Below are 12,718 nucleotides of genomic sequence, written 5' to 3'. Positions count from 1 at the left end.
CTCCTGCCTCCTCCGAAGAGGGAGTAGGGATTTTGAGCTGGGCGCGCAGCTGCAATCAGTGCGCAGCGGGAGCTCAATTGTGATGGCAGCGGGTACCTGTGGTTGGAGAGACCTTCCAGGGAAAGACTGAGTGACCCGTGACCAGTCTGGCAACTTTCCTTCCCCGTGGGGTTTTTTTGCGACTGGGACTCTCAGCCTTAGGCCCCCTTGTGCCCACCAATCAGCCTGGGAAATTGATCGTGATCAGCAGGCTTGCAGCACCAGCCTGGAGACCCAAAGCCCACCTTGCTGGGTTCTCTTCCGGGTTCTGGCTGGGCAGCCGAGAGTGGACCCGACCAATTCCCATGCCGTGGGAGCCTCCCCTCACCTGGGAAACACGATTGATCCCTGTTGTTTTAGGGCCCAGAGTTCAGTCTCCTGGTCGCTGCAAGGAGTGTGTTGTCCTGCTTCTCAGACAAGGTGTTCTCCAGGTGCCGCCATCTTGGCCCCCCCTTTCTATTTTTAAATATTTTTTTATTATTACTTACATTTCATTAACTCTGTATCCCAGCTGTATCCCACTCCCTCATTCCTTCCCAATTCCACCCTCCCTCCCTGGTCTCTTCCCTGACCCTCTCTAAGTCCACTGCCTGGGGAGGACTTCCTCCCCTTTCATCTGACCCTGGTTTATCAGGTATCTTCAGGACTGGCTGCAAAGTCCTCCTCTGTGGCCTAGCAGGGCTGCTCCTCCCTCCAGGGGTGGGAGAGGAGGTGAAATGACAACACATGGTGGTGAGGTTGTGGAGAAAGGGGAACCCTCCTCCATTGCTGGTGGGAATGTAGACTGGTACAACCACTTTGGAAGTTAATCTGGCGTTTTCTCAGACAACTAGGAATAGTGCTACCTCAAGATCCAGCTATACCACTCCAAGGCATATTTCCAAAAGATTTTCAAGTTCACAACAAGGACATTTGCTCAACCATGTTTGTAGCAGCTTTATTTGTAATAGCCAGAACCTGGAAACAACCCTGATGTCCATCAACAGAGGAATGGATACAGAAATTGTGCTTTACACAATGGAATACTACTCAGCAATCAAAAATGAGGAAATCATGAAATTTGCAGGCAAATGGTGGGATCTAGAAAAGATCATTCTGAGTGAGATATTCCAGAAGGAGAAAGACACACATGGCATGTACTGTATTGTTAATCCTACCAGGTGAGAATAAGTCTTCCACCACAAGTTTGAAGCAAATTTGAAAAGAGCTTCTTTATTAAATACTAGCCAGGATGATGGATACTGGCCTGAACTATTCCTGGGATTACCAGAAAATGGGCCTTTAAGTCTGTTAGTCTGGTGCTTATAAAGGCAAAACACACAAGACTACTTACTTCTCACCTTTGCCCAATGGGGACAAGTAAACATACTGATATACTTCCTTTCTACATACCTCTCACATGTGTGACCAAGCACGTACTGCGCAGTTGGGAAATCAACAGTGTTTACAAAAGTGAAAAGTTGTTGCTTGTTATCTTACATGTAGAACAGACCCTAGAATTCCAGAAAGTTATCTGTCCTTGGACAAGTGGTGTTTACAGGTTAGAGGTACTTTTGTTGTGTAAATCTCTTAAACATAGTAATTTAAAATTAAAACATAACTTTAGCCCTCATGGTATGATTTTGTTTAATAAGATCTCAGAGCAGACAGTTTAGTTCATAGCAGTAGAAGTTAGATTACTGGTTATTTTGGATTAGATGTAGTGCACAAGTTTATTCAAAGGAGGTTTTCGGTATAGCGATCTTACTCAGCTGTAGGTTTATTTTTCTCAGACCTCTTTTTCTTTGTGTTTCTGGTTATTATGAACGACACCACTTTTTGAACATGATACTAGGAGGGATAAAATCAGCAGCCGTGTTGACTCTTTTACTCAGAAATTTAGGCACTTAATGTATCTCACGAATATTCTATTGGATCGCTTGATTGCTGTGGGGCAGCTCTCAGCGTATAAATTTCTCATTTATCTTTGTATAACTCTTTATGCTATCTAGTCCTACATCCAGGCAGCTGCATTATTAATTCCAGGAAGATGGATTCTGTTTTCTCCCAAACAACAACAAAATGGACTTTGGAATGTGCAATTTTGAACCCTGGGCTTTCAGACTCAGGGGCTGAAGCCTTATCAATTAGGCAACCCATTCACAAAAACTTGTACCCAGTATTTACCCTGCCTACAAGAGGAACAGGCATAAAGACAAAAAAGCAACTGAAGGAATGTCCAACCAATCCCTGGCCCAACCTGAGAGCCACCCCATGGGAGAAAGCAACCCCATATTAATCATACTCTGCCATGCTTGCAGAGGGCAACCTAGCATAGCTGTCCTCTGAGAGGCTCTACTCAGCAGTTGATTGAAACAGATGCTGAGACTCACAGCCAAACTTGGACAAAGCAAAGGGAGTCTTGTTGAAAATTGGGACAGGAATGGCATGCTAGAAGGACATGGAAGGGGCAGGAGCTCCACAAGAAGACCAACAGAGCCAACCAACCAATCGCCATTCAAGGACCATGCAGAGACTGGACCTAGGGCCCTACAAAGATGTAGCCAAAGATGGGCATCTCAGGCTTTATGTGGATCTCCTAGGAAAGGGAGTGTGGGTTTTCTCTGACATGAACTCTCTTGTCTGCTTTTTGAACATTTTCCCCTGGCTGGGCTGCCTTACCAGGCCACATGGAAAGAGGACTGGCTCAGTGCTATTGAGTGGGTCGGGTAGGTGGGGGCTCTCCCTTATTTAAGGAATAGGGCAGGAAGGATGAGAGATGAAGGAGAGAAGGTAGGACTGAGAGAGGAGGAGGGTGGAAGCTACAATTAGGATGTAAAGCGAATAAAAATTATTAAAAATAGCTGTTCAATTGAAAAGAATTGACCGTGATTTGTCTGCACATTGGTCTCCTAATGTTTTTAGGTTTCAGCCTGCTATGGCTCAGACCACTGTATTAATCAGTTACATTATTACTGTGATTAATTATCAGCACATCTTAAGAAGGAAAGCATAAATTTCACAATCTGAGCTTATATTCTACAATGGAAGAGAATTTGTGGAGACAGAAACTTGAAGTAACTACACATATTTCATCAACAGTCAAGAAACAGAATGCAATTGTTAGAGATAGGTTCAGGGATCTTGACAGATGAGTCCATTTGTTTGTTTGTTTGTTTTCTGTTATCGACACCAAAGAACTTATTCATTCATTCATTTATTTATTTATTTATTTAATTCTGTTAGTATCCCTGCTGTAGCCCCTCCCTCATCTCCTTCCAGTCTCACAGACCCTCTCTCTTCTCCTCCTATTCCCCTTGCCTAGTCCCCTGATAAGGGAGGTCCTCCTCCCCTTCTATATGACCCTAGCCTATCAGATCAATAAGTCAGTTGTAAAAGACTGTTTTATTCTAATATGTCTGATGGGTGAGTGTGTCTTTTCCAAATAAGTTCAGGCTCTATCTCACAGTCTTTAGCAATTTGCTAATCTTAGAGTCAGTGCATAAGAAATAAAAAAAGAGAAATGTTTAGTGTTCCAAAGATAAAGGGGTTATTTCCTCAATGAGGAAAGAAGTTATTCTAAGGCCTCTGTGACCATCTTCATCTAGTCGTTTTCATCTTTGCAAATTCAGTATGTTATCAATAATTTACTTTCAGCTGTGAACTCAAGGTGGAGCACAGCCCCTATGAACTATCTGTCTTCTTGTGCTGACCTAGTAAAATTTTTTTTTTTTTTTTTTTTTTTGGCAGAGAACCTTTTTGGTGGCAATTTAGGCTCTTTACTTTTAAATAAATTTGCATTTTGGAGATATTTGGAGATAGAAGTATCTGTGGTTGGGTAGGTTCTGGCCCTCAGGTCTCCTTTTATGCACCAGCAAAGGGTGGAATTTTCTCTCTATTGCCTATAATCTCTGTAACAATTACAGATTCTCTAGAACTGGCCTTGTCTATAACTTCAAAATCATTGAAATTCTTTTCTGCCCATAACCGCACACTTTTCATTTCTTCTCTAGTTTTCTCTTTCATTGAGCTCTGAATGAGAACAGTGAGCAGTGTCCTATCCAAAAGCAAATGCTGTGTGCTGTAAAATTTCATTCGCCAAGCAAATTAGTCCATTACTTTCAAATTTAACATCACTCAGTTCTCATGATATGAGTAGACTGTAGTCAGATTCTATGCCTGGAGAGAGCAGGAACTGAACTTTAGCCCACTTCCTGATATATTGAAGCAACTCGTCTTAATGCATTAGCAATCAGGAAGAGAAAGGCACTGGTTCCCAGCTACCTTTCGCTTTGTTCATGTACTCCAGGACTGCAACCCTTGAAATGAATGCTGCTGTCTACCTTTACTGTAGGTTTTCCCATGTCTACTAACCTAATCTAGAAAATCTCCCACAGACATTCTATAGATGTCCCTCTTAAGTAAATGTAAATCCTGTCAAGCTGAAGGTATTAACCATCAATTCTATGCTGTATACATATTCTCATTCCCTTTCTAGTTATCTATTCTTTGAAATTTATTCTTTTATATCCAGCCTGAGAACTTGACAGAGACTACTTAATCAGTTATGACTTTTAAACAGAAATTTATTTAACATATGTTTGAAAAGCAATAAAAGTTTTTTTTGGTTGGTTTGCTTGTTTAGTTTTTATTAGTGTGTTCATTAAAAAATATAAATAGCTTTATATACATTTAAGATTTACATACCTCCCTGTGCACATCATAATTCCATCATGAAAATTTTAAATTTATGAACACTTACTCAGCACAAAATTCTGGCCGTCAAAATTACTCTTTCAAATGAAAAGAAGAATAATGGAAAACACCACCTGAAAAGTTTTCATGAAACATGCTTTTATTATTCAGAAGCACTGTATAATACTCTTTCCAGGTACAAAATTCTCCTGTTCTTAATCTTTTTATATATTATGATTAAATATATAGTTTTTACATTAAGTTACCAAAGCCACTGTGAATTCAGCATACCTATTTTCAGAATTAACAGTTACAATGCATGCACAAGAGCAGGTCTGTTATTTTTGAATATGCAGTAAAATAATTAGCCAAGTTCTGCATATGTGCATTAGGTTATCAGGAGCAAATATAGAAATATTAAGGCCAGTGCTATCCCAGGAGCCTGAGAACTAAGTGACTACATAAATAGCAAGGAGTATAGAAAAGATGAGAAGAAAAAATAAAGGGGAAAAGAAAGTTAAACAAATTGCTTTCTTTGTGGGGAAGATATAATTCTAGCATATTTTGAGAAGTGAGAGGTTTCCCTCCATAAGCAATGACATTAAAATTTGTGAATTAATGTTTTATTATTTTCAAGAACAATGATAGATTAAAATTAAACATATACCTTAAAGGGGAAGTATAGTTAAAACAATTATAAGAGAGGGGGAGAAGAAAAATTCTCATGAGAACACTGAGAGGATGTTGTTGATTAAGAAAACAATATTCAAAGTCTACAAGCCTTTTCTTCTAGCCTCCTAAGTAGAATTACCTCCTGGAGTTTAAGGGTTTTTTTAAAATTATTTTTACAATTTTCCTATTATTTGTAAAAGCATAATTTACTTTTAATATTTGCAATTTTCTCATTTGTTCCACACTTTCCTGTCCATTAAAGCACATCTATTTGCTTTTACAGCTATGAAGAACATCAGCTCTATTGTAAAACAGGTCCAGGTTTCTGAGTCAGGAAACTGAGTAAGTCTTCAATTCCAGTTCATAGTGACTTCGTGTTGCTGTTTCTGCTAAAATAACATTGGTTCTGTGATTCCAGGTATGTTTCACAGCAATTGATTGAAAAGATTTTCTTTAATGGTTTCAACTCATATGCTCCACTTCAATGTTTACACTCTTAGGAAAAAAAAAATGCAAGTTTTGGTCCAAAAGCCACAGCTCCTGGGATTTTTCTAGGCTCTGACCTTGTTGCAGTATTATCCAAAGAACTGTAATTTTGAACTCTTCCTGATCTGAATGCGTAATAGGGACTATATGCAGATATTTGCTTTAATATATTATCCAGGCAAACAAACAATCATTGATGAATTTTAGGTTTTAATTGTGTGTGTGCTTGTGTGTGTGTGCTTATTCATCACTGTGTGGGTATACGCATGTGAGTTCACTTGGCTGTGGAGCATAAAGTTTTGAGATGACCCAAAGCTAGGATTGGTTTAGAGCTGCTAAGCAAGAATGCTAGGAAACAAAGTTGGGTTCTCTGCAAGAGCGGTATATGTTCTTCACTGCTGAACCGTCTCACCAGAGCCTCTTTTATTCTTAATATATTTGCATGAACAAATACAGACATACACACACTCAGACCAAACATAAATCTTTAAAAAGAACAGATTTGTGGTAAAAATATATTTGATATATTTTATTAGTTGTTTAATTATTTTTGTTGCTATTTCATGTATCTGAAATAAAGATGAATTTTGCAAGGGAAATTGAAGATAGTCTATAAAAGTGGCTTACTGCCTTCATCTACTAACATGGGCCTAGTCCTGGAAGCTTCAAGCCTCGGTACAATCTTATATAGCCCTAGCGTGTTTCAGTCTCCAAGACTTAACTGCTTAAATAAGCTCATCCTTTCTAGTGGCTTTTTTTTTTTTTTTCTGAACTCTTCCTGCCTGGTTCAACTCAGCTGTTCTGGCTCAAACTATTCCCCAAGCTAACTGATTCAAACTGGCTTCTCTCAGCTTCTTACTGAATTGTTCTGCTTCGCCTCAAGCTAACTCTAGAAATCTGTTTTAACCTTCTGCCTCCTTCTCATTCTCTGGCACTCTTTGTTTTTACCTGTGTCTAGCTTATTTTCTCTGCAAGCTGTTTTTGTAAAACTGTCCTAGTAAAATTGACTCTGAACTCCAGGAACTGAACAGCCACCATTGAACTGCCACATACTAAACTCTACTGTTCTACCTTTCAACTGATTCACAATTCTGTCTGAGCTCTCTGACTTCAGCTCCTGAATAGAACTGACTGAGAACTCTCATATTCTCTGGCTTTACCTGACTTCCCACAAACCAATAAATGAACCAGTAAATTCCACTGAACAGCACTCACTGTACTCACTGTATAAACTCAACTGCATTATCTTCTCTGAACTTTCTATTCTACTGTATTGCTTATTCTCTCTCTCTCCTTTACGCTACTCTCTATCTCAGCACTACTGTACTGTTCTTAAATAGCTTCTCTTTCCTGTATGTTCTCCTGAAAGATGGGTATATCTTATCTCTGACTCATTCTATCACACCTTTATCTAATTTGTCACTTTGCCCCTCAATTAGATGCCACTTTCAAACATGGGCACTTCCTTCTACAAACCAACTTTACCTTCATTGTTTGGAATTAAATGTACATATTAAGGGCATGTCTACATTCTAGCCATAGAGGTTAAATGTGTGTATTCTAGCCACAGGTTTTAAAGGTGTGTCTCTGCATTACCTTTGGATGTGATCCCTTGCCAGGACAGCCATGTGGAGGGATTAAAATTCTTCTACAATTTTAACTATCAATAATATTTTACTGGAGCTATTTGATTTATTTTACAATAATCTTAACTACATTTACTGTCTTATCGTGCTCAGCTTTGATCACTCTGAAATGAAGAAAGGTCCCATAGTATGGATCATTATTGGTTTAAACCCTTATGGTCAATTCATTCTATTTTATTAGTCTAAAGGTTAATGTGTGATCTAGTAGAGTCAAGGGAATATATGAGAAAGGGTAATAAGATAAATTATGCAGGACAGTATTCTCCCTGGGAAAAGTGAGACTGGAAGGGAGATAAGGAATTTTATTTAATTCCTTTCCCTGGTTTTTCTACATTGACAAAGGCTCAAAGAAATCTGAAGCTTTAAAATGTAGTAGCCAGCTTTTAATCTATAAGGACAAACTCTTAAAGAAACAGCAAAGTAGTATGAAAGTTTTGGCTCCTTCATAATGTTAAGCCACCAAAACTATATAAGTGGTAGACATCTGTAATTACTTATAAGCTTGCTGTTGACTCAAATAGAGTATTTTCAATTCAGTCTGTGTTTAATGTTTGTTACATCAAATATTCTTTTAGAATCTCTGTTTTTAAATTTTACTTCTAAAAAAAATAAATTTTTGAGACTCCTGTTTACCTTTCACATACCAGGCTGTGATGGCAAGAAAAATAATAGATTGAAACATGATATAAATTGTTCATTTTGAATTTTCTATAACAATATTACTACGATATTTTATTTTTAAAGTAAAGGGTATATAATATCAAAACTACCACTTTCTCATGACAACAGATGCATTCCTTAACTTGACTATTATATATTTTTAAAATTATTTTAAATGATTTTGTATTGTTCATACTAGTACTATTTTAAAAATTATTTTATCATAATTAGCCTTTAATTGAGAATTTCATACTTGTATATAATATGTTTTGATCAAATCTATCACTCATTCCCTCCCCTCAAATCGTCCCCATTCTACCATGACTTTTATGTGACATTCAGACTTGATCCAAATTCTTTTTCAGAAATGTCACTTGTCCTTTCTCTAATTACCACAGCTGACCTTTGCGTACCACATTGTGCCAGTACCATGCCAGTGACACTGAGTATGGTCTGTCACTCATTTCACAAGACAATCGTAAATATAATGTGGGGGATTTTTCTTCTTTAATAACTTTCATAACAGAAGGCCCTGATGTGTAAAAGCAGCTGATAATTTATTTAAGCTCAGTGAGCTAATCATGAGTTATTAGAAAGCAGAGGTCTCCAATCTGACCACAATACCAATATTCTAAATTAAAGCACACGCTTCTTTGTAGGGGAAGAAGTTGCTCATTTAATGGTATCTACAATCAGAGAGAGAGAATGATAGGGCTGATGGGACTCACGTAAGATAGAACATGAGCCTTCGTGGCCTTCGTGTCCCTCTCCCATCCAGAGTGTCCACTGAGTCCCAATAGCCTTCCAAACTTCTGAATGCAAAGCCTCCTGGTCTCATTATTTCTGAAAGTCTCTATCTTTTCAAATGTTTCCAGATTTAAACTTCTGCCTTCGGAAAACAAACAAGAGAGTGATTAAAAGCAAGATTCTCTTTCATATAACAAATTGTCTTCTAAGAGAGAATCCAAGGTCCCAGGAAGACTACTTCAGCTACTTCCAAAGTGAGCCAACTCAGTTACCTGATAACTTCTGACTAGAAAACACTCATTAAAGGTCTCACATGTTCATTGTAGACAAGCTTCTAACTTATACACTGTTGACAATAAATAAATAAATTCACTCAATAATCCAGAAATTAGGAGATCTCATTGTTTTCATTTTTTGTTAATGCACTAATTATTTTTTTTTATTGGTGTAGATGCTGAAACTCATAGCCAAACTTTGGGAGAGTGCAGGGAATCTGCACTTATGAAAGAAGTGGGTGATAGAAAGACCTGGCGGGGACAGGAAATCCACCACGAGAGCAACAGAACCAAAAAATCTGAGCCTGCGGTTTTTGCAAAGACAGATACACCAACCAAGGACCATTAATGGAGATAACCTAGATCTCTTGCTCAAATGTAACCCATGGCAGCTCAGTCTCCAAGTGAGTTCACTAATAAGGGGAACAGGGGCTATCTCTGTCATGAACACTGTGGCAGGCTCTTTGATCACCTCCCTCTGATGGGGAAGCAGTCTTACAGGGCCACAGAGGAAGACAATGCAGCCAGTCCTGATGACACCTGACAGACTACAAATAGTTGGAGATAGGTCCTCCTCTACAGTGGACAAAGGGAGGAGGATATGGGGAGAAGAGGGATGGAGGGTAGGATAGGGAGAGGATGTGTGTGTGTGGGGCTACAGCTGGGATACAAAGTGAATAAGTTGTAATAATAAAAATAAATAAATTTAAAACAATTTCTAAAAACAAAACAATGTCTGACAGAGTCAAGAAGCAAGAGGCATTTATCTTGGCTCACAGTTTGAGAGTGTGGTTCAGAAGGCTGGAGAATTCAAGGAAACAGGTGTGTAAAGACTAGTCACGTGGTGTTTACAGCAGGAGGTACAGAGAGTGAGGCTAGGTTCTCAATTTCTTCTTCTTTTCAGTTAGTCTTGGTGTCTAAGGTCTTGCCTCCTTAGTTTAACAGCAATGTAAATGCCTTCATAATATGCAGAAATACGTTCCTATGTGATTTAGGATTCTGTCGAGAAGCTGATCAATGCAAATCACCATGGTTACCCTCAGGGATTTAAAGTGCAAGACAAGCTGCTTACAATCAACTGCCCTATTTCTATTCTAGGTATTTTAGAAAAATAATACATAATAAAATTCATTAAAAATAATTACATTCTCATTATCTGCTGTATTTTCTCTGCTATCACTCAAGGCTGTGTGCCAGGACTGGATTTTAATTAAAGGCATGGTTTCATTTAAAATTTGTCACTCCCATCAGTGTTTCTTAATACATTTTTGAATTGTGACCTCAGAGTCCATTTCATATCTTCATGGTCATTACATAATAAAAAATGAGAGTGTAAATATGTATAGACAAGAATTATCACCTTTATCATCAGTTCATGATTATGGATTTACTTTCTGCAATAGCAGGTAACAGCCTTTCTTAAAATGTAAGAAAAATCATCCCCAGTAAAGAGGCTTAGTGTTAGCTTTCTTTCACTTCTGGAACTTTCTATGAGACTTTTCAATTCCCCACTTCCTGAATTACTCCTGGTCACGACTCACCTAAAATCCACAGTATTCAATTTAAAGATTATTGCTGCTTCTCCCACCACTAAGAATACCTCCCACCTCTTCTGGAATTACCTCATAAGGAGACATGAAGAAGCATGAGTGTCTGGGGCTGCTACATATTCTAATGACTGCTTATAAAGAATAGAATATGCAATGTATGTCTTTGTAACAGATATCTCATATAAATAACAAGACCAAAGAGAGAAAAGGTATGGCAGGTTAATTGTTTAATCTTTTTTTTGGAGGTAGGGTGGTCTGAAACAGTCTATTGGAGAATTTCTCAGAGGTCACAGTCTCTCACTGGGTATTTCTTGCTGAGCTATCAAGAGTTTAATGGTACGTCACATTGTTTTGTTTTTTTTTTCCCACATTTGTTATCATTACTTTTCACATAATTTTGCTCGCTCACTTATTTTTCCCTAGAAATGCCCCAGTCCAAATAGTTTTAAGCACATTGGATCTTTTCCTCAGGCTCTTTATTATTGCGTAACCCAAATAATAGTATCTAGACTCTATTATTTTTAGTACCTGCCCACACAGAGGCTGAGAAATAGGCTTTGGGTTGCACTTTCTCTTAGGGGACACAGTTTTGTTTTGTTTTTTTTTAATTTTTAGTTTTCCTCTTTCCACTAAATATGTGTTCTATGTATATAATCCTACTAAATTCTAGAAGACATAGATTTTCTTTTAAAGCCAGAATTTCTCTTTATGATCTGGTTCCTTGGAAGGAAAACTGTTAGAAAGAAGAAATGCAACATGAAGGAAACCAATGGTTAATATGTCATTTCTAATTGCTATTAACATATGCAAAGCAGGAGTGACACATCGGGGCAGGAATGAGGGCGATTGCAGGATAAAAAATAATAATAAAAATAATAATTGTTTTTCCGTAGTTTCCTTTAGCTGATATATTTAATTTTATGTAATTGCTATATATTACAGTATAATAAGGACCAATTAAAATATTTAGTACTATTTTAATAGTTAATTTCATATAGTTTACAGGAAGAATGGGAGAGAGAGGAATAAATCACTGGCAATAACTAGCCTCGAGCTGCTCTTGTACCAGTTGTTCAAGTGCCTGCTAAATGAGCAAAAATTGAACATGGAATTCTGAGTCTTAAAAGTATACTGGTGGTTTTCCTTAGCTTTACAAATATCCATGCAACAGATGACTTGTCAAGCTGAAGACTTCACCCAAAAGTACTACCTTACAGAAGAGCTACTTTCCATGATACTGTCCAAAACGTCCTCCATTTTAGAGTGAACTGACTCTAGGAAGAAAGGCTGCTGTGAATTCCTTGAAGTGTATGTGTTTGAATGAGGACATTCTGTTTCTCTCAGGGAAATGATAAAGAGCAACACAGAAGAAGAGATAGGTCACCAGCATATATTTCTGGTTTTTCCACAGAGCTCTTTCTAGTGTATCACTGTGCACTTGAGTGATGCCTCCAAAGACAAGGTAAAGTCTGAGTTCTCTGTGCTCCCTGTAAGTATCTTACTCATGGGGGGGGGGGGGAGGCAGCTTGAGGTCTGATTGGGTAACATCTTGGGCATTTTATTCCTGATCCTTAGGCAAGGTCACAATAATTGAAGCAGCTGATTGCATTCATGTTATAAACATTACTTAAACATGGAGCAATGATGAGCAAAGTATCAACAGAAGGTTATGTAGGCAGGTCCTCACAGCAACATAATCAATCAGCTTTGGAAAGGGGCAGGGAGGAGATGAGGGAGGGAGGGTGGGATTAGAGAGGGAAAGATGGAGCAGGATACAGCTGGGATACAGAGTTAACAAAGTATAACTAATAAGAAAAATAAAATAATAATAATAATAATAATAATAATAATAAAACATAAATGGGATAGCTAGATGGTATGGAGGTTCCATGTTCAGTGTTTGGAAGAATCACCATACTGTATTCCGCACTGCTAAATTAAACTTATATTCCAAAAAAAAAAAAAAAAA

This window comes from Psammomys obesus, unplaced genomic scaffold, assembly GCF_907164565.1.
Source record: "Psammomys obesus unplaced genomic scaffold, mPsaObe1.curated_primary_1811, whole genome shotgun sequence".
Classification (NCBI taxonomy): Eukaryota; Metazoa; Chordata; class Mammalia; order Rodentia; family Muridae; genus Psammomys; species Psammomys obesus.
This window is presented reverse-complemented; position numbering follows the sequence as displayed.